Source organism: Protopterus annectens, chromosome 5.part0, assembly GCF_019279795.1.
Source record: "Protopterus annectens isolate FY-2018-M chromosome 5.part0, PAN1.0, whole genome shotgun sequence".
Classification (NCBI taxonomy): Eukaryota; Metazoa; Chordata; order Ceratodontiformes; family Protopteridae; genus Protopterus; species Protopterus annectens.
This window is the reverse complement of record NC_056735.1, coordinates 1,406,341,458-1,406,363,080: the sequence shown is the minus strand read 5'-3', so window position 1 is coordinate 1,406,363,080 and position 21,623 is coordinate 1,406,341,458. Positions and strand designations below refer to the sequence as shown.

General features: G+C 42.4%; 1 protein-coding gene across 1 annotated transcript in view; it reads left to right on the top strand.

Annotated features, from left to right (window-relative positions):
• DCUN1D2 (defective in cullin neddylation 1 domain containing 2) overlaps nucleotides 1–21,623 on the top strand; it is a 596,128-nt gene that overhangs the window by 133,712 nt on the left and 440,793 nt on the right. The gene's annotated exons all lie outside the window — the stretch shown is intronic.

The window sequence follows — 21,623 nt, the reverse complement described above, 5'->3', positions numbered from 1 at the left end:
AAAATTAGCCATAGGTGTGAGTGTGTGCATGTGTGTGCCGTCTGTGGAAGGTTGGGCGCTGGGCTGGCAACTCGGCACCCTAAGACTCCACTACTCAATCATGAGCAGACAGGTGATCCGCTGTGGCGACCCCTAACTAGGAAAAGCTGAAAGAAGAAGAGCTGGGAGTCCAGGTCTGTGTTTCATTATCTTTGTCATTCAGTGTGCATACTTCCAACAGGAAAGTTTCTCTTTCTGGTGTATCCACTGGTTGCAGCCAATATCCTGCCTCTAACTTTGAGGATTTGTGTTCGAAAAGTTTTGTATATTTGAGTTATTTGTATTTATAATGCAGGCACTATAAAAAGTCTGGGAAGTTTTTTATATATATTGTTATATCTGAAATTACTGCCATGCTGTTTGTTTGCTTATGTTAGCTGATGGTGTTTGCACACACAGGGACTGCTCACTCCTTAATATTTGTATCCATTTAGGCTTAAGATCTTTTTATTCACCCATTAGATTGATGAGTGTTGAAGAAACAGCAGTTACTGTTTTAACAATGATTGTAGATTTCCAAGTTGAAGTGACCTTGAAGTGAGAATATATATTTGAGGGTGAAGCCTACCACATGAGAAGGAATATTTTTTTTTGTTATACTGTCCCTTCTGAAGGAAGGCAGTACAGTTATGTAAGTACGCATATCCGTGCATGTTCAAGTATTACTATATCAATAATTAATTAATTAGTTAAGTAAATTATTAAATGAAATTAATCGCATTTCATCTCTGTTATTTATTTTTCAGGAGTATCGCATTATTTCACTTACAAACTTCAGATATATAACAAATCATCATTGCAAGCGCTGTGCAGTCTTCATGCTTAGTGCACATATTTTTTTTTTATTTCACAGGTGGCTGGTCTACATTTTAGCTTTTATTTCCATTGGCGGACAGCTTGTAGTTTAGTCTTTATTTACTTCTTATCTCTTTGCAGCTTTATACAGTCCATCCCAGTACCAGTACTTATGATTCTGGTATATTGATATACAACAATTTCTTTATTTTTATGAACTTTGATATGTTACTCTTAGTTTAAATTGTACCTTTTTCTGGCCTTGTATACTTCAGTTGTAAATTATGTGTTTACCCTTTCTCTTTTTTATTGCCGTTAGTTCTGCTTGTCTTAATTCAGACTTATCAGTGATCCCATGTTTTTTAATTTTCCATTTTTTTGTAATACTTTTTTTGCTGCCAAAAGATCTTGTTGATCCAGTCCATCCGATCTGACAATGTGGGTCCTTGAGCCACCACACAGATGCGATTTGACCGATTCAGTGCTCTAGCCTTAAGTCCTTCCAAAATCTTCCCTTCTTTTAATGTCCTCCCCCTGAGTAACTCATTTTTGCTGCCTTTTGAAGTTGCAGAAAGATCTCTGCAGTTAAGTGCTTTGTCTGTAATTTATTTTTAATTTCAGGTTTTAGGTCGCTCTATAGTGGCCCATTGGACTAGTTAGTGATACATTGTCTCTCCTACTTTTTAGAGTGTTACTTTAGATTAGGATTTAAATCTGCTTGTATAACCCTTCCTTCTTAGGCCTTGTCGCCATCTCTCCTCCTGCTTCTTGTTACAGTATTAGCTATTAATGTTGTAGTTATTGGTGTTTGGTGTCTTAATTAGGACTTTGCATTTTTTCTCTTCATAATTAGCCTTCTACTGGATAGTTATTTTAGACAGCTTGTCAACTGTTGTGATCACTTACTGTTTTGCAGTTTATTACAGGAGTAATTCAGTGTGTGGTTCTAGTCATTATTGAATATTGTTTGGATAGTTGCTAATGGAAAAATCTTCTAGCTTTAATAAGTGCTCTCAGTGTTGGCACAAAACACTCTCTCAAGATCTTCATTGTTGCTCTGCATGGTCTGTTTAGTGTTGTTTCACCTTAATGCTTCCTGCGACATTTGTACTGAGCATTTCCCAGGCCCTTGCAGACCAGAGGAAAAAAGTTTATTATCAAAGGGATTTCTTCCTCCCAATCAAGAAACATATAAACCTCAGAAGCCTGGTGATAAGCCCCCCCACCAAAGCCAAGGATTCAGATATAAAGAAACCTTACTGTGAGTCATCTGTTCAGTCATCTGCTCCGAACGTCTTGAGAATCAAGGAGCATGCTACATGGACCTCTACCTGCACTCCTTCTCCTGCACTCCTTCTCCTGCACCTGGCGATGGAGGTTCCTATCACAGTCCATGATTCAGTGAAGAAGTAGGAATGGCCAGTTTCATATTCTTCAGCTCTCTGTGGAACATCTTTCAGGTCCTACAGAAGAACCTCAGAAGTTGATTTGGATTGCCTTTTGCAAAACTTCTTTGCGACTCAGATTGAGATGGGGTCATTGCGACTCCTTCAGCTCCAAAGCCAGTTAGATCTGCACACTTTTACCCCTGTTCAGGCTTCTTCACTTGTCCAACCTTTGGCTCCAGTTCTTTTAGATCCACATTGTCAACTGGATCATGTGGCCCGAGAGCCATTGATAATACATATGTCATCGGCTTTGGGATTCTTGGGTCCGACTCACCTGTCTCTGACCATGTCAGATCTGGTGTTGGAGTCTTGGAGCTGGGGACACAGGTAGGCACCTCCATGGTTTTTTCTCCGAGACATCTGTCTTCAAGGCTTTTGGGTCTGATCCCCTAGTCAGGTGGAATCGAGAATATCCTCAGAGTCCCTTTCTCATTGTTCTCTTGAGTTGGATCTGACCTCTGGTGCACTGTTCTTGGATCCTGTGGAGGTTGGTGCACCTTTGAGTGTTGATCACAGGCCACACCAACTACAGTTCCCCCATTGACCCTCTCACTGCATCTTTTCAGTTTCTGTAAAGGCATCCAGTGGTCAGTCATTCCATTGACCGTAAACATTCTGCCCTGGTGCAGAGACCGTTAAGGAGCCTCATCCCCTGAGCCACCTAAAAAGAGGGCATGCAAGAGGAAACCTCTGGACTCAAGTCACTGCAGATACCAAGTCAGGAGGAGGAGAGGGTTTCCACAGTCCCCTCCTAAGAATGCTTCCTTTGGAGAGGAGATTCTGACTGACCAAATCTCCCTTTCAGGATGCGGTGGAAGTGTTTGAGGCATACAGAATGACCCCATCTACATCCTGGGTGGTCCTTCCCACTGACAAGTTAGTATCATTGGCAGTAAGAAAGTTGTGGCAGAAGTCTGACACCTACGAATCGGTTGCAAGCAAGCCATATAGAATTCTATGTCTTCCCAAAGACAAACCTGTTTTGGGCAAAAACTATAGCAGTAAACTCCTTAATGCAGCAGCCACTAAACAAAAGTTGGCCGAAGACTTTTCCTCCATTCATTTGCTCAGTAATGAGTGTTGGGCATACTTCTCAACTTGGTATCGTCGAAAATCTGGACAAAGACCCATGAAAAGTAGTCACAGCTGGCCAAAAATCTGGATGCTGATTAACGTAAAATTTACCTGTATAATTATGTAACCCTGTTGACTCCAAATAGAATTGTGGGATAATAGTATTCAAATGCAAATTAAAAACAGACAAAATATTAAATAACACAAAATATAACCAGAACAATAGTGTTTTATTTGTATTAACATTTGAACTTTTATCAAACTTTGAATTTGTATAAAACTACAATGCAGTTTTCTGTTGTAAAAATAAAATTAACTTCTGCACTTGTAAAATTAAAATAAAGATAATTTGTATAAAAAAATCAAATGAATTCAAACTACTGCACTTCAATATATACTTGGGCAGTGTTTCATACTTCAGTATAGACTTTATACTGTTGATTCACTATAAACAGTCTCTGAAACCAAACTATGGAATTTGGTACCTAATGATATTAGATTAGAAACCAATACTCAATAGTTTATATCACTTAAAAAAATTACTTGGCATGCAACAATAATTATCTCCATATACAGCGCAGAATTTAACATCATATAATTACTGCTTTTATTTCTGTTCACTATAAACTCAGGAGTGCACTCAACATAATGATCTTGTACTTGCCTCTGTTTTCCTTTCTGTAGAACTCCTCTCTTTTGCTTTCCAGAATTAAATTATTTTGCTTTAACCTTGCCTTGCTCGATTTCTAACTTTCACTTCTCTTTTCCTCAGTGACTCTATTCCTTCTGCCCAAGTTACCCTACTCAATTGTATTATGTGCGAACAATAAGTTCCATCTTTTAATTTACTGAAAATACTTTGCTTGAAAGTCAAGTGGTGATGTCAGCTGCTTGTACGTGTACATTATTGTAATATTATTTGTTCTTGATTGAGTGTATATGATATTCTTTGGAGCTTTTCACTCCGCTAGCTTACTCCTTTTAACGCATGACTTTTAATTAATTAATAAATACAAGTCTTAAACTGGTGTCTGTGTGGTGATGTCCAACAAACTATATATTATTGAAGATTTCCTTCTGCAAAATATCTGCTCTGTTCCTAAACTCTAGTGTCAAATACAAGTAATCCCGCTCCCCTTCCTTCTGATGCAGCAGCTCCTGAAGACTTGCCCCCAGTGTGATTGCTGCTTCCAAAGTAAGCATTTTGGTGAAGTAAAATGCTCCAACAGCAAGACTTGGACAATAAAAAAACAGAAAAGGTCTAATCCACCCTTATTGTTGGGAATTATTTACCCCCTTATGATATCGTAATGGTTGTGCATTTGTTTGTAGTGATGCATTATCATGTATTTATTTTACTCTTAAAATATGTGGATGTAGTCTGTCATGTTGATCCACTGGGTGTATCTAAGTATGTGTGAAGATACAGTTAGTAACATCAACCAGGAAGTTTCTGAATCGTGTAAATAAGTAGGAGTCAGAGCACTAGTCCAAACTGTGTTTATTTGGGTATATGTGGGGACACACTACATAACAATTGTGCTGGGAGTCGCTACATTAATTTCATAACTAAGCAGTAGAACAAGCAGTAGTCCAAGCTTGCATCTAAATCACCAAGATTTTTTTAGGAATACACTATTATAAATTATTGGCATTTGACTAATGCTTTCTACACAATATTGCGTGCTTCTAGCTACTAGTGCCTGACAGAATGGGTACATTAATAAAAAGAGCAATATTTAAAGTCACTGAAAGTGCAGTTGCTGCTTCCGATGTCTTCTAACATCCCGGTTCCTGTTACTACATTGTTTACAGCATTTTTAAATTTGAGTAAAGTCTAGGATGCCTTGCTTATCTTGTTCTTTAAAAAGCTGCAGAACTGCCTTTGCATTCAAATCTTTAACTACTGCTGCTCTGCAGTGGTAAAATGTCTCCACCAGTGCAGCTGTAGTTACACAGCCCTGCCTCACATACAGATCAAATGCCGGCCATGTTGCAGTCCTTCTGTATTAGTAAACCTTTTTTTCACTACATTTTATAGGCACTTTTTTATAACAAGTGCATATTGCATATTTGTGTTACATTCCCCAACATCTCACTGTTTTCCCAGGTTGTACATAAAGTGGTGTGCACAAAATGAAAGAACCAAATACATTATGAAATGAAGATGTTGGAGCCACATGCAAGTCTTCTGATCATGACTGCAGTTATTGATATCGTAGCAACTGATACGTAAGGAGTTGTGGGTGGTTTCAATTAGACAACATTTATAAAACAATCACTGGCTTTGGTCTAATTCAGAGCAGTACAAGGAACCAGGGAGGACTCCCGTACAGCAGCACACCAAGATTAAGACCCTATTGTACACAAGGACCCTAGTGCAAGCTGTGCTTCCAGCAGTCTCTGTGCCTCCCACTATACTCCCTGCCTCATCCCTCCCACAGTAGGTGGGCTTCCAAGCAAACTGTAAAAAAAGCCATTTGGCTATTGCTTGGGCTCAGTATGACTGTTGGAGGTGCACTGAGGCATTTGTTTTTACAACTGGAAAGGGGCATCATTTTTATCTAGGTTACAACAAAGGTGTTAACAAATCTGCAGTTGGGGGGGGGTGCAAGATCTTGGACTAATACAGGACTGCAAGAGTCAGTGGGTTGCTTTTCCAACTTCTTAGGTTCATAGGTTCATACTAGGCTATCTGCCCAAGGGCATTTATAAGCCTAGCCCATAGTTATGTGGCTTTCGCCACCCCTTTAGTTTGAATAAAACTATGCCTATCATTTTGCTGTGCCTCTGTCAAGCAGTGACACTGAAGTAATCCCTGGGGTATATCTGCGATCTCCCATCCATTGGTCAAGATTCCTCTTGAACAAGGCCAGAGAGGTGCTCTGCCTCACATGTACCGGGATTTTGTTCCACAGCAAAGGGAGTCTCTGGGTGATGAATCTGTCCCTCCAGCACGTTCTATTTATAACCGTGTCAAGGTTTAAGTCTCCCGCCCTTGTGGTTCTGAGGGATCTAGATTTTTTGAGGTGAAGCATATTCATCAAATCTGGGTTTGACATGGCCTTGTATGTCAGGCACAGGTCACCTCTGAGCAAGCGGTATGAGACTGAATAGAGCTGGAGTTCTTTCAGTCGGGCAGCATAAGATATCTTTGAGACCCTTTATCCTTTTGGTGAGGAACTTTTGGGGCCTTTCAAGCTGCAGCAGGTGTCTGGTCAGATACATTCCGAACTGGGCATTGTACTCAATCATAGGTCTAATGAGTGATGAGTACAGGGGGACGATGACCTCCCTTGATCTAGATGTGAATCCCTTCATGATCAGGTGGGCGATTATAGAAGGTTTTCCTAACTACTTTAGCAACATGAGTGTCAAACGAAAGGCTACTGTCAACCTGGGTCCCCAGATCCCTGATGACTTTTCTGTGCTCAGTGGATTGCCACCTATATGGTAGCTAGGGGAAACCTTGTTTTTCCCGAAGGGTATTACTATGCAATTTTTGGCGTTTAACTTCAGGCCATGGCTCTGGCACCAGTTATCCGTTTCTGTGAGGCCCTTCTGGAGGATATCTGTGTCAGATGTGTTTGCGACTATGGCCCAGTTTGCAGTCATCTGCAAACTTTGTCAGCCATAACCCTCCTGTGTTTGTTTGTACTTCAGAAAAGTAGATGCCGAACAAGAGTGGACCCAGGACTGAGCCCTGTGGGACACCACTTGTGACAGGCTTTGAGTCTGACATGGCTCCAGCAACTCTGACCCTGTGGGTTCTGTCACTTAGCCAGTTTGCAACCCATCTTGTGATGTATGGGTTTACATTCAAGCTGATGAGTTTTTCGATGATACCTGAGTGGGGTATTGTGTCAAGGCCTTTGCCAGGTCGAGGTAGGCTGTATGGACTGCCTTTCCTCATCAATGGCCTTAGTGACTGTCTCGAAAAAGTCAACCAAGTTTAAGAGGCAGGATCTGCCTTTGACAAAGCCAAACTGGGTTGGATCCAAAGTCTGCAAGTTCCCTATGTCTTTATTTATGAGTTCCATTATGATCCTTTCCATGGCTTTGCAGATAAGGCTTGTCAAGCTAATGGGGCGGTAATTTCCAGGGTCTGTGGTGGCACCGCCCTTATGAAGTGGGTCCACAGTCGCCATGCGCCACTCCTTGGGTACATATCCTGAGGTGAGGCTAAGATTAAACAGCTGTCCTAACTGTGGGTTTAATTCCTCGTTGAGTTCGTGAAGTACACAGCCGGGGACACCATCCGGTCCCATGGATGCTGTGTTTTTTGCCTTAGTGAGGGCAGTTCTCACCTGGGCGTTGGAGATGTTTGGGGGGCTACAATCCTCTGGAATAGATATCTCTCCTTTTGGAGGGGAGGGGGGGGAGAAGTTTGCACTGAACCTGTCAGCCAGTATGTTGGCAATGTGTGTAGGTTCAGTAATTTTCACATCATTTTGAACTAATTCTGAGCATATCTGGGAGTTTCCTCCTAGGTTTCTAACATAGCTAAAGAAGGCCTTATGATTGTCTTTAGAGTCCTTGGCGAATTTTCTCTCAAAATTTGCCTTGGATGATTTTATGAGAGCTCTTAGTTTTTTACCTATAATGATCAAAGGTGTCTTACCTTTCAAGGATTTTGCTCTATCTTGTTGTAGCTTCCCCCTTTTGTTGTAGAGCTTGTTTATGGCTGGGGTCCACCAGACTGGACGCTTGCCTTTGGTACAGAGAGTCTTAGTTTTGTTTGGGATTGCCTGATCCATGCAGTCCTGTAGGTGCTGGTAGAAGGCATTTGTAAGTGATTCAGCGGTTTGAGTAATGTTTACCACTGGCTCAGGGGCCTTAAAGGAGACCGCACTAGTTTGTAGAAGTGTGAATTCGGCTTTTGAGAAGTTTTTCACTGTGGTCTTTTTTGTTTCAGGTGAGGGCGGGATGAGGACCTCCAGCGAGATTAGTTTATGATCTGATATCACCAGTGAGGGGTATACTTCCGGTGTTGAACATTTTGATCCCATGTTCGTGATGATGAGATAAAGTATGTTTTCTCCTCTTGTGGGGATGGTGAGTAGTTGTTCCATGGCATTTGAGTTTATGAACTCCAGGAATCTTTGGGTTAGAGTGTTCGGGCTTGAGTAGTGTTCCCAGTCTATATTAGGGTAGTTGAAGTCACCTAGTATGATGGTGTTTGGAGATACATTTATCCCCTCCAATGTTTTCAGGAAGGCCATGTGAGGTTCCTGAGTTTGAGAGGGTGGCCTGTAACATGCTACAAATTGCAGAGCAGTCTTGCCTATGGTTAATTGCACCTGGATGGTCTCCGATGCATCATGCATTGCCACCAACCTTGAGGTGTGGGTGTCCTTTATGAATATGGACACCCCCCCTCCTTTCTTGGTGTTGTCCGGATTTTGGGGCCGGAACGCATGATATGAGGTGAAACCTGTTAGTGCTGGGGTGCTCTCAGGAGCCTTGAACCAGGTTTCTGTCACAGCACAGACATCGATGTTCTCCATATTGAGAAGGGCCTCGAGTGCGTGCATCTTGAGATTGAGACTTCTGGCATTGAGCAGCATTACCCTTAGTTTTTTCCTTTTGGTGTTCTAGGGTGGTAGGTTTAGAATTTGAGCCCTGCCTAAAGGTACTATGGGGGTGGCAAGAGCCTTTGCCAATATCCGGAAGCCCAGCGGTGACAGGTGCAAGCCGTCCCTTGCGAAGCAGTGTGGCTTGTCCAGCATGTCATCCCAGGCAGACAGACATTGGATCCTTTTGAATGACACCAGAATTTAAGCCAATTATTAAAGCTGATCATCTTATCACTGTATTGTGGCATCATTCCAGGTGAAGGTAGGATACTGCTCAAGGTCAGGGTCATACCTGCCTGGGCTACATAATCAGAGAGCTCCTCGATGTCCCTTTTCATGTAGTCCAAGGAGGTATGTCTCAGGTCGTTGACACCAGCGTGGACAATGACTGAGTCGTACTTGTACCTGCTGTTGAGAGACCTGAGTGCTTGCGTTATGTGGCGGATTCTAGCGCCCGACAGGCAGCTTACTGTGACCTTCTCCTTACTCAGTCTGGTGAGCGGGACGTCAGTGTGTCTGACTATGGAATCACCAATGACAAGTGTGTCTGGCATTTTGTTTGGCCTTAAGGGCTGTGACTGTTTGACACTCTGACTGTGTGGTCTATGTGTTGCATGTGTTGGGTCGTGAGGTGGTGTAGGTATTGGGTATTGGGTGTAGGCGGTGTAATTCACATTTTAGGATGCAGCTGGTCAATGCAGGTTTGCCTCCTTTGTCACGAGTGGAGTATGCTATTGGGGTATAGAGAGATACTATGTATCCTCTGACGTGGTCCTAGTGATACTGAAATTCTGTGACCCTGAAATAGTTGGTGTTACTTAAACTGTATAATCCCGCTTTGGAGGCTCAGGAGTCATTATGTACCCAGTGTCATCCATCTTTATTCATCTATCCTGTCACTCAGTGTTAAATATAGCCGGTTTGTCTCATCACGGTTACTTGTTGGCCATCACTGATCACTAGGTGGCCCCACACAATTGTGCTACAGTCTTTGTGCAGTATTTAACAATAATGCTAGCTTTTTTATTTTTATTATAGGCTTGCGCATTAATAGAAATCAGTAGGATTTTACTCCAGCACATTCTCTGTGATATGGCTTGCGACCCCCTATGATCACCATTACTTCTTAGACTATGACAAAGAGGAGGACTTCTAACGTTCAATAGCTCCTAGTGAGGATACTGGAAAAAATTTGAACTGGTGACCATAGCACCTGCATAATCTATGAAAGACCATCATTAACAGGTTGGATTTTATGCTGTATTTCCTAGAACCAGATATGTGTGATCTTTACAAATTTGACAAAATGGAGTTATTTAGCAACTGGAGCCCCATCATTTTGCTGGACTGTCAGAACAACACAAAATCACATTGCACCAGCCAAAACCCACTTAGCTGGGGGCTTATGCCCCCACACCCCCTCTCACCAACTGCCTGATTATACTACATTGGAGAGACTGCACAAATTCCCCTCCCATTGGACAAGTGTTAAAGATCAGTCTTGATGGTACTAGGCCTCATGGCTCCATTAATATTAATGGTGCAGGTTGCTCATTGCTACATGAGGGTTCTACAGTGGCTGCGTCTGTCACAGCGGTCTCAGAAGTATGCTTTCCTTTCTCTCCCCATTATGTTAATTCAGTTGTGTAGCACTCCCCTGTAGTGGTGGCTTCATTTCTCTACTGGTATCAGCAGGCAGGCTCTTCCAGTTTTCCTCTCCAGCAATAGCTGTGACCAACAATGTATCTTCCCTCTGCTGTGGGAGGGCAGCATTGCGAAGGGAGAATGGTCCAAGATTTTTGGTCATAGTCTGAGGCTTGTTTTCACATAAATGTCCAGGAGATGAGGGCATTTCTCCATGTGTTGCAGGAGCTGCAAAACTGTCTTACTCTGGGAATGATGAACATAAATATGAACAACATGACAGTAGTCTGATATGTACATAAATAAGCAGGGAGGAACCAAATCTTATCTGCTTTGTTTGAGGCCATGAGAATGGTGGTAGTGGATGATGGCATCTTATCTGTTTGTAACTGAAACACACATTCCCAGAAAATTCATTGATCTAGTGGACAAGCGCAGCAAGAACCTCCTGTTGCCTTCTGAGTGATCATTGAATTCAGCATTTGCAAAGGAGGTTTGCAATCACTGGGGCACTCCTGCTGTGATCTGTTTGCAACTCCACAGAACGGTTATTTTGCCATTCTCCCTCATTGGGGATAGATCCCTATGGATGGTCTGTCCAATCGCTGGCCATTATTGTTACTTTACACCTATCCCCCAGTTCTGCTCATGACCAGGTTCATACAGAAAGCAATTCAGTGCAAGGCTACACTCATCCTCGTAGCCCTTATTTAGTCCAGACAGATGCAGTTCCCCTCCTCAAGCCTTGCCTGATGCAGCCACCCTGGTACCTTGACCCACTACTAGATCTCATCACTCTCCCCTCTGGGGAGCCTCACCCAGACCCCAACCTAAAGTTAACTGCTTGGTTTCTCCAGTTACGATGATGGCAAGGGATGCATCCCCTCCCTTCTGATGTGGTCCACATCCTTTACAGTTTCCAGAAGTCCTCTATGCATAGTCAATCACAGTAAAAGGAAAAGATTTGCCATATGGGCTGAGTCTCCGAAGATGGAACCCTTTTTGTCTTCTATTGGAGATGTTCTTCATTTTTTGTCTTCCTTGTTTAGTTCCGATTCTAGTTTTTCCTCTGTCAAGGTAGATCTGGCAGGTCTTTCATCCTTTCACATTGGCCGTCAGGATTCTTTGTTGGCTTCTTATAAACCATGTAAAGCTTTTCTTAAAGGCCACTTACTGTTGTGTCCACCTATCAAGAAGCCCATGCCTCTGTGGGATTTGAATTTTATTTTGGAAGCATTATCCAAACCTCCATTTGAGCCAGTAGCTTCAACAGAGTTAAAATTCCTCTCTTGGAAAACAATTTTCCTAGTTGCTATCACTTCAATGAGGAGGGTTTCAGAACTTCATGAATTATCCTCTCCCTTGTATTGTTTTTCACAGTGACAGGGTTACATTGAGAACTAATCCCACCCTTCATTCCAAAAGTGGCTTCTGGGACCAATCTCCATAGAATGGCTCCCTTCTGGAAAGATGAGCAATTGTTTTTCCCTTTTGCCCAGAAAAAGCTGGGGAAAAGTTTGTAACATTTCCTTGTTACAATGGCCGTCTTAACTGTATTTCCTTTATCTGCATCCTTCATTACAGATCCTTACCCTTTAATCCCAGGGCTCATTCCAGTAGAGCTGTAGCGGTTTCACCAGCATTTTTCAGATTATTTTCTTTGGATGACATTTGTCAAGCATCTACATGGTCTTCCTCTCAATGCTTTATTAAGCATTATAAGTTGGATTGTATTTCCAGATCCAGATATTCCTCTGACCCTTCTATTCTGAGAGGTCTACTGTCCTTGAGGTCACCCAGGAGTTATGACTCGTATGTCTGATCAGACCAGACAGAAAGAATAGGATATGAAAGTTGTGTGCTTAGTATAAGAGCCTTTGTTCCCAGTCCCTCTGATATGACAGTCCATCCTCCTTTCCCCCGATGGTCTGCAGGACCTGAGGGATCTTCCTTACCTGGTCAAAGGCAGTGTACTTTAGGTTCAGGTGCCAAACTCAATTTGAGTTATTTGCGGGGAGCAGAGCATTATGGTGAAAGAAGATTTTGGAAGGGCTTGAGGCTGGAACACTGAATTGGCCAGACTGGATCCGAGCGTAGGCTCAAGGACTTGTATGTCATATGTATCAGATGGACTGGGATGAAAGGATCTATTGTGCTAAATACATAACTTTCATTTTTCTCTTTGATAGTTTTAGTTTTGCCCCTCCACTAATAAGAACAGCTTCTTAGTCACAATAACTTGAGTTTACTCCATTTTAGTTGATATTTTCTGGACCTCTTTGAAGATGTCCAATTTAGGGATTTCCTAAAGATGTGTACCTAGTTCCCATTTTCCTCTACTTCACATCTCCAACCCTTAATAGAAGCATTAGGGAACAGGCTATGCAACTTTGGTTATATAAAAAAAAATCTATGGAAGCACTTCCAAATTAATATTATAAAACCTCTTGACTTGATTGCATATCTAATAGCCTCAAATACTTCTTTACATTGCTGTCTCTGTATTCATGTGCCCAGATTTTTCCCAATCATTTTTGTCTTTTCCACTTGTTGCTAGTTGCCATGGACTACTCTATACTCCCTTCTAATAATTCCCGTTATAGGTTCATAGGTGTGCACTAGGCTAATGGCTCTGCAGCCTTTACAAACCTAGCTCATAGACGTGCCCTAGCATCGTGCCGCTCGACTTTAGTTCCCAGTGCCTCTATCACGTAGAGCCACTGGAGTGATCCCTAGCGTGAACTTTCTATTACCCATCCACTCATCAAGATTTCTCTTGAAGAGGGACAGTGAGGTGCTCTGCTTGACGTGTATGGGAAGTCTATTCCAGAGCAGGGGCAGTCTCTGGGTGAGGAACCTGTCCCTCCAGCATGTTCTGTTGATTGTGGTAATGAGGTTGAGGTCTCTGGAGTATGTTTCGGAGAGACAGGGATTTCTTCAGATGTAGCATTTCTAACAGAGCTGGGTCAGACATGGCTTTGTAAGTCAAGCAAAGATTGCCTCTAAGTAGGCGATACGAGACAGAGAATAGCTGGAGTCTTTTGAGTCTGTCCATGTAGGACATGTGTTTAATGCTTAGGATCCTCTTCATGAGGTACTTCTGTGGCCTCTCCAGCTGTTGCAGCTATCTAGTGAGGTACATGCCAAATGGGGCATTATACTCAATGATTGGTCTAATGAGGGAAGAGTAGAGAGAGACTATGACCTCTTTCTTCCTAGATGCAAAACCCTTGGTAATGAGATGTGCCACATAGAAACCACAGTGGCAGTCTGGTGGTCGGGGAGGTTGCTGTCAACCTGTGTCCCCAGATCTCTTATAACACCTTCAGGGGGCCCCCATCAATGTGGTAATTAGTGGGAACTGAGTTTTTACCAAAGGAGATGAAGGCATTTTTTGGCATTAAGCTTAAGGCTGTGGTTTCGACACCAGTCATTGGTCTCAGTGAGGCCTTTCTGTAGGATGTCTGCATCACTTGGGTGTTAATAATGGCTCCCAGCTTGCAGTAGTCTGCAAACTTGGTTGGCCACAGTCCCTTTGTGTTGGCCCAGACTTCTGAGTAGATGCTGAACAGGAGAGGACCCAGGACCGATACCTGTAGGACTCCACTCCAGACTGGTCAGCAGTCTGACTTGGAGTCTACTACTTTCACACTGTGTTCTATCTGTGAGCCAATTTGCAACCCACCTAGTGATATAGGGGTTGATGCCTAGTTTGGTGAGTTTATCAACAATTCCTGAATGAGGAATGGTATCAAAGGCCTTGGCCAGATCGAGGTAGGCTGTATGCACTGCTTTACCTTCATAGGTTAGTACTAAGCTAACTGCCCTTGCGAGCCATTTTAAGTCTAGCCAATTATCCCTTGTGAGACTCAAACTCTGCACCTTGTGTTTGTAAGGCAAACACCTTAACCATTAGGCCACCCTCCCATCCCTTCATCCACAGCCCTGGTGAATGACTCAAAGAAGTCAACCAGGTTGAGCAGGCATGATCTCCCTTTCACAAAGTCAAATTGTGTGGGGTCTAGGGTTGGAGATTTTCTTATAGCTTTGTTAATCAGGTACATGATGATGCTCTCCATAGCTTTACATATCAGACTCATCAGACTAATGGGGTGATGATTCCCAGGGTCTGTAGTTGCTCCCCTTTATGGAGAGGGATGACTGTAGCAGTGCGCCATTTGGTAGGGACAAAGCCTGAGGTGAGGCTATGACTGAACTGGGCACACAGATGTGGTACCAGTTCGCTTTGTAGTTCATGTAGAACACAGCCAGGAATATTATCTGGTCCCGTGGAAGCTGTATTCGTGGCCTGGGACAATGCAGCTTTAACCTGTGCTGCAGTAATGCTGGGTGCCTGGCATTCTTCTGGTATTGTGATTGGTTCTTTGAGGGGGTAAAGTTGGCACTGAATCTGTCGGCCAGTATTTTGGCAAGATCTGTTAGCTCAATGTAGGAGGTACCATTGTGCAGCAACTCTGAGCAAATCTGGGTATTGCCGTTGAGGTTCTTTATATAACTATAGAAGGCTTTGTGATTGTTTTTAGTGTCTGCTGCAATTCTCCCTTCATAGCTGGCTTTAGAGGATTTGATGATGGATCTCTACTTTTTGTTGAGGCTAATAAGGGAGTTTTTCCAGTTATGGGACTTAGATTTTTTCTGCAACAATTTCTTCCTTCTATTGTAGAGTTTATCAATGGCAGGGGACCACCAGATTGGCTTCCTTTTTTTTTGGAGGAGTGCGTCTTGGTTCTTTTGGTTATGGCTATTTCCATGCATTTATGTACATGTTCATATAGTGCATTGGTGTATGATTTGGCAGTCATACAGCTATTTTCCATTGGCATGGGTGCTGTGAAGTTAGTCACCTCTTTTTAGGAGCCCAAAGTCAGCTTTGGAGAAGCTTTTCAAGGTGGATACCTTTGCTGGGGTGGGGGTGGGGGGTGGGGGGTGAGATGTGGATTTCCATGGTGATTAGTTTATGGTCAGATCTGACCAGGGAGGGATTGACTACTCATGTAGAGCAATGGTTGCCCATGTTAGTAATAACCAGGTTAAGGATGTTGCTTCCTCTAGTGGGGGTCAGAATTAGCTGGTCCAGGGCATTGGAACTGATGAATTCCAGGAAGCGTTGGGCCAGTGTATTGTAGCTTGAGTAGTTCTCCCAGTATGGGAGTGTTGGGCTGGACCATGACAGATTCCAGGGTGCTTAAGAATGTGGAGTGAGAGTCTAGGGACATGATTGGAGACCTGTAGCAGGCTATGACCTGGATCGCCATCTTACCCAATGTTAGTTGTACCTGAAGTATCTCAGATGTGTTATGCTGAAGGTGTGCATATCTTTTATGAATATGAAGACACCATCGTCTTTGGAGCTATGGTCCTTGTTTTGGGGCCGAAAGGTGTGGAATGAGTTTTAGCCTGGTAGTGCAGGGGTGCTTTCTGCCTCTTTAGACCATTTCTCCATTACAGCACAAATGTCAATGTTCTCCAATTTGAGGAGTGCTTCGAGCGAGTGCATCTTGAGATTTAGACTTCTAGCGTTGAGCAGCATGACCCTCGGATTGCATTTATTTGTAGCTGTTACAGTGGTAATTTGGTCTTCGGAACGCTGCCTAAAAAAAGGCACTATAGGGATAACAAGAGCCTTAGCCAGTACCCCGAGAACCAGGGGTGATGGATGCAGGCCATCTATGGCAAATCATCGAGGTCTATCAGTTTTGTCATCCCAAGCAGACAGATACTGGATCCCCTTAGAATGACACCAGAAAATTAGCCAATTGTTGAAGTCCATCATTTTTTTGTTTGTACTGCGGTATCATTCTGAGTGATGGTAGGATACTGCTAAGGGCTAGGGTCAGATCTGCCTGGGCCACATAATCCGAGAGCTCCACCATGTCTCTTGTCATTTAGTCCAGGGAGATGCATCTTGGGTCATTCACACCAACATGGACAATGACAGAGTCATACTTGTACTTGTTGTGGAGTGACCTGAGTGCATGTGTTGTCGGATTTTGGCACATGATAGACAGGTGACTGTTACCTTCTCCTTACTCAACCTAGTGAGGACATCTGTGTGCTTCACTATTAAGTAACCTATGATTAGTGTATTGGGCAAGGTGTGTAGCCTTAGGGGCTTAGGTTGAGGGGAACACTGTGGAGGTGAGCTATGTGTCCTGTGGTTTGTGCTGTATTGTGGTGGTCAAGTGCATTTCTGTCTTTGAGGTCTTTGCTGTTTGGGTAAATTTATATTGAGAGCCTCCGCGAAGGTGGGGGTGTGTAGTTTATGGTTGTATGTTAGAGATGTGATGGTGGGTGTTCTGGAGGGCTTTGTGTTCCATGTGGTGTGTTGAAGGTGTTGACCTTCTCCTCTTGACCAGCTAGTCCGGTCTTGGCTGGAGAGTGTAGTTTCCAGTTTGGTGATAAAAGTGCATGTCTCAAGTCTGAGTGTTGGGAGGCAAGAGGAGAGGGTTGTCTGTGTACATGAGGCAGTTGCTACACTGCCTCAGAATGCCCAAGTGCACCAGGTTAATAAGAGAAAGCACAGGGAACTGCGTTTTAATCATGCTAGGAGGGGTGGTCATAACTACTAAGTACTGAAGCTATTTCTGTGAAGAACAACTAGTGCTGATGGTACTTAGGTGGGTTACAATCACTGGTTCAAAAACCTGTTGAAGTGCAACGCGATTAAGTTATTTGAAGTGCAAGGGGGAAGAACTAGCAAGATTCAAGGGAAAAACTGAAGAGCAGACTTTATGGCACCAGTAATAGTTTACCTCAGCTCAGCGCCGCTAGGCGGAGCTTAAACAAGCGTAAACGTGTCCTTTTAAACCAGAAAGTTGAAAGGGATGGAAAAACTGCCCAAATGACCAATAAACTACAATTTCTGAGCCAGAAACCACTCCTGTTGTGGAAGATAGGCTACCTAGTGCTTACCACTCCCACTGATAAGCTAGAAGGCTTCCCTCCAATGCAGAAAGGCTTGGGGGGGGGGGCTCAGAAGGTTACAAACAGTCCTGGGTACAACAAATCTGTATCTGGACTAGACTAGTTACAGGAAAGGCAGCAAACAAGCTTAGAACTTTTTTTTTTTTTTTTTACCCTCACTCCAGTAGTCCCTTGATTCCATTGTAAACATTGTCTAGCATTGCACTTTGAGTTCTTATTGCTCTTTCCTCTTACCTATAGTATGCTAATAGCCCTAGATATGTGCAAGATGGAATGGAATGAAGCTAGTGCATTATTCAATTGCTCTTCATGCACTTTGGCGCAGTTGTTCCCACTGTGTCCCAAGTTGTTTTTATTAGCAGTTTCTCTTCCTGTGTATGCATATTGGCTGTCATTGAAGACGTCACCAATACTTTTTGTCATGATTTTGGTGAGAATTTTGTTATTGCCAAGACCTTAGAATATTCCATACCTAATGTATGACCACAGTACATATTTTATGGTTCTCCTTTGGTATGCACTTTACAAACTGTTCATGTCCAGCCTTATGGAAGCTGTTAAGATGTTTCCAATTTAGTCTGGGAATCTTTTAAATCTCTCAGTGTAATTGCTTATACTTTGAAGTTTATTGCACAGTTATAGGTGGTGACATTGCATTCTTGATGGAATCACTTCTAATAAGTTTCAAGTGATACTGCACTTTTTTTGTTTTGCATTTTCATTTAGAATTTCATACTTTCTACATGATGTCAAGTTGGCCAAGCACTCTGGCTGCTGACTCTATATTTATTTTATTATTTCAAGATTTAACTTGTATCTTCATAGGTTCATAGGTTAGTACTATGCTAACTGCCCTTGCAAGCCATTGTAAGCCTAGCCAATTATCCCTTGTGAGACTCTAACCCTGCACCTTGTGTTTGTAAGGCAAACACGTTAACCATTAGGCCACCCTCCCAACCTAGTTCTTGGAAAACTTCCTGGACTATTTCCATTTCCATATTTTGCACCTTGTGTTTGTAAGGCAAACACCTTAACCATTAGGCCACTCTCCCAACCTAGTTCTTGGAAAACTTCCTGGACTATTTCCATTACCATATTTTGCATTACAATTTGTGCTTCTTATGATTCCTTTTAAGATTTTTTAATTTTTTGTTAAATATTTACAAATGTTCAAACCTTTATATGTCTGTTATATCTGGTATCTCCCATCCTTTTTACGATAATGAGGTACTTCTGTTGCAAGCCTTGTCACTAAGTTGCCATACTGTTTTATTCAGTTCTAGCAGCAACTTTAACATGCCTTCCTTTCCCTTCTAAGCATTCTCTTGTGGTATAGCTTATCTATTAGTAATGTATCCAGGCAGACTCCCCGTTACCCCAAGTAGAAAGCTCATCATCCCTCTCCCCACACAAAAAAACCTTGGCATCCTTAGTTCTATGATAATGAGCCACTAGTGAAGTCTGCTTAAAAGTTTAGCTAATGAGAAAGCACATAAATCCTCCTCTAGACACCCCATGGATGAATTCAGCAAAGAGGAAGGGGCCAGATTCACACTGTATCCCCCAGAAGATCACAAAGTTGGGAGAGTATTTGCAGATGATGTGGGAGAAGTAGGACTAACCCTTAACCCCTATCCATTTAAAAGGAGACTAAAACAGGACCAATGCTTCATCCCCCTTAAGCCTCCTCATTATCCCCTCTTACTGATTATTTTGAAAAGATGCTACTAAAGTATCTTGTAAAAATTGTGACGTGCTAGCATAAGTGCTCTTCTGTCCTCCTTTAGAATGTTTGATTTGGGTAGAGACTCTTAAACCAGATGCCAACATGTCTGTCATAGCCCTTTGCAAGGCTACTACACCACAGTGTCCTATTTATGTGCCAGACAAGGAGTCCAAGTGATGGGTAGCTTTAGGAATTGTTTGTGTGTGGCACTTTGTGGGCGTTAAATTGTTAGACACCCAAATGTTAATTCCAAAGAGACATGGCAGGTGAAATGCAGCATATGACAGAAGATTTGCCTGAGGACCTATTGAAGTAAATGATCAGGACCCAAACCACTACCGCTTCTAATTTAGACAGCTTTATGATCCAAGTGATTTATATTGCCACATTGTGGCACTCATAGCTGTGACTGACTGAATTCCATGAGGAACTCTAGGTAATTTTTTAGATTCATCTTTTTGAGGGCCTCTCCTGTTTGGAGCAGACATCTCCTAGAAAGTTAAAAATATGAAGGCAGGGAACTAGACCCTCACTGCTGGAGATGTGAAAGGTTTCCCTTCACAGCATACCTTTATTGGGGAAACAGTGGAACCCAGCACCTCATGTAGTTTCAGCATGACTTATAGTATCAGTAGTACTCCACTGAAAAAAAGACAGTTCTATTGGTCTGTTTTCATTAAGGTCATGGACCCAGAGGTCAGGATTCTTAGTGCTCACTTGTAGACTGCAGTCAGCCCCCGAGCGGAGATCTACAGTCCTGAGACCTTCCCAGTTGTCCTACTCTGAAAACTGTTGACTGATTCTACATGTAGATGTTGTAAAGAGACTTCTTTCCAAGGACTGATAGATAAAGAAGGTAATACGCAGTGGTTTATACAGTAGCATTTCTCTGTCCTCTATGCATGCCTTTGTTTTTCTTGCTAGATATGCCACATGATCAGACACAAACCGCAAGGAGAGAGATATTAAAGCTCCTCAAAAAACAGAGGTTTCACAAGACCAGGAAGGCTTAAGGATATCATTCCTACTGTTTTTGATGCCAAAGGAAACTAAACACCTTAGGCCTATCTTACATCTCAATGGCCTAAATGTCTTAAAAAAAGAAACCATTCTTATATTCATGATGTAGTCATTCTTTCTTCGTTTGTTCATGATGCAGTCATTCTTTCTTAGTCTGTCAAAAAGTGATGAATTTGACTTCCAAGGTGGCTGCACACTGATCAACAGCTTAATTTCAGCTTCCCAGTGTGAAAAAAGTAACTGTGAAATAAGAGCTAGTCATTCTACCAAATTTAGTAAAATTCAGTTACTGACTAGTAAGTTCACTGCCTGGCAAAGGAGAAATTAAGAGAACCTGAAAGAAAATAGTCTAGGAAGGGTGACGAAAAAACACGAACAGTTGCAAGATTCTTCCCAGCCAAAAAGCAGTTCAAGCTCCAGCTTTGGTACAAGACATGACTTCCAGTAATTTTGAGGAAAAAAAATAAATGAAATGTATTCAGAGCTAATGTAAAGTAAATGAAACCTTGAAGGGAATACATCAACTCCAGTAACAAAAGGCTGAAAAAAATCGATGAAGCTTTAACTAGCTCTTCAGGTGAACTGATAAAACTGCAAAAATCAGTGGCTGATATGAAGAAAGGGCTGGATGAGTACAAGACTTCTCAAGAAGAACTGTTGTAAAAAAAAATGGAAATGTCTGAGGATAAGAGCATGCTGAGAACGTGAGATTTGCTGATGTACCAGAGAAACTGGAAGGAACAAACTATTAATTTTATGAAAGCACAAATAATCAACTGGACTGTTTTTTCCACAGCAGTATTTGTTACTTGAAAGGGCACATAGAGTGCATGCTCCAGACCTAGCCATGAGAAAGCATCCAAGACCTCTTATAGTAAAGCTGCAAGCATTCATTCAGTGCTCAAGATATGCAAACAAACAAATAAAATTAGATTCAGCAGGCCTGAATCTGGTCTATGCTACATCAACAAGGCGCACCAGTTTCAGGAAGACAGTTTAAATAAGCAGTCACAATAAGCCTGTGACCAGAAATTACCAGGTCAGAAGGGCAGAATCCAGCCTCTCCTCCCACAAGAGTGCAGACCACAAACCTTCTTAATGTAGAATATCTGGCCTGAAACCCAAGTGTTAAGCCAGAACTAATGCACTTTTAGAATAGCAGACACTGGGCCTTCAGTCAGCAATTCCCAGCTTAGAAGGATGTAAGCTACCTGTCTTGCCACAACAGTGTAGACCACAAACCTTCTTAATGTAAAACAGCCTGTATGAAGCCCAAGTGCTTAAACCAAAAGACTTAGAATAACAGTTACAATTTAATCAGGCTGCGAACAAGCAGTAATAAATGCAGCAGAATAA